This window comes from Pteropus alecto, unplaced genomic scaffold (assembly GCF_000325575.1).
Source record: "Pteropus alecto unplaced genomic scaffold, ASM32557v1 scaffold3, whole genome shotgun sequence".
In the NCBI taxonomy this organism is placed as follows: Eukaryota; Metazoa; Chordata; class Mammalia; order Chiroptera; family Pteropodidae; genus Pteropus; species Pteropus alecto.
Genome location: NW_006442484.1, coordinates 57981202 through 57982828, shown reverse-complemented (window position 1 = coordinate 57982828; position 1627 = coordinate 57981202). Strand labels below are relative to the sequence as shown.

Sequence of the window (1627 nt, the reverse complement as noted above, 5' to 3'; positions counted from 1 at the left end):
GAGATAAGTTAAAGGTGACACTAGGCTTTCATCTAATCAACTGGGAAAATAGAATTGCCATTTTACTGAGATAATATAATAGCCTTCTCTGTACCTACACATGCCAAACACACACACACAGTCACACACACAAACTAATCTCAATAGGATAATTTTGATTTTAAGAGATGCATTATGAATTTTTACTAGATATGACTTTGTACGTGGTACACATCAAAATGTTAACTAAAACACTGCCACAACTGTCCAAGCATTTATATAATATTTTTCCAGTTTTCATATGGATATTAGGAAAACAGACCCCACTTTTGCCACTCGTTGTTTTAGGCATTGTATAGGCATACCTCAGAGACATTGCAGGCTCAGTTCCACACTACAGCAATAAAGAGTCACACATGTTTAGGGGTTTCCCAATGCATATAAAAGTTATGTTTACACTATACTATAGTCTGTTAAGTGTGCAATATCATTATGGTTTAAAAAACAATGTACTCACCTTAATTTAAAAAATACTTTAGGTCTTGCTGGAGGTTGGCTTTGGGCGAAAGCAGCTTTATAGACTTAGAGAAGCGAAATGGGAATGAAGCTAGAGGTCTATCTAACTGTCCCTTGGCTATGTTCTGGATTGGCAATCAAGACAAGTGGTTTGAGGACTACGTGATATAGTGAGAGAGGGAGTTGTGGCCACCTGAGAAGAAGGACCAGCACCAAGGGCTAGAAGACTTCAAAGAGAGGATATGGAAGTAGCAAAAGTTGGAGCTCCTTCACACTGCCCTGAAGAGCTCCCGAGGCCACCAAGCGCCTGAGTCCCAGCCTCTCCACCCATGAAATAATACACACTTGGTTTCTCGTTTAAAATATATATATATATTTTATTGCTAAACTATGGTAACCATCACTTGAGCCTTCAGCAAGTTGTAATCTTTTTTACAGTAAGGGTCATACTCCGATGTTGATGGCTGCTGACTCTCAGGGTGGTGGTTGATGCATCAACTAATCCTCCCTTTCACGAATGATTTCTCTGTAGCATGCAACACTGTTTGATAGCATTTAACCCACAGGAGAACTGCTTTCAATATTAGAGTCAATCCTCTCAAACCCCGCCACTGCTTTATCAACTAAGTTTATGTAATATCCTAAATCCCTTTTTGTCATTTTAACAACCTTCATAGCATTTTCACCAGGAATAGACACAGAGACAAAGTGAATAAATGCTGTTGGAAAAATGGCACCAACAGAAAAATGGCACCAACAGAGCTGCCACAAATTGCCACAATTTGTAAAAAATAAAATAAAATAAAAAATGCAATATCTGTGAAGAATAATGAAGTGAAGCACAATAAAATGAGATATGTCTGTACAAGTCACTTAGAGCCTCCGTATTTCAGTTCTCTCTGGAAAATAAGTATAAAAATTCCAATTAGTAAAACTGTTGAGAGTAGTAGATGTGTTGTTGTCCTGATTGTTAATTAGCTGAATATTCTTTCAAAGTTCTATAAGAAAATGTAGGATAATTAAACTAAGCATTCCATCATAAAAAGGGAGCCTAATTATCAAACTGTATATTAAAAGCAGATACATATTTGTTAAAATTAAGTAAATAGATACTTGTGCTTCTGGGTAGGAG

General features: G+C 36.8%; 1 pseudogene; it reads left to right on the top strand.

Moving 5' to 3' along the window:
* Positions 1–574: 574 nt before the first annotated feature.
* LOC102898218 lies at positions 575–828 on the top strand (annotated as a pseudogene).
* Positions 829–1627: the final 799 nt, after the last annotated feature.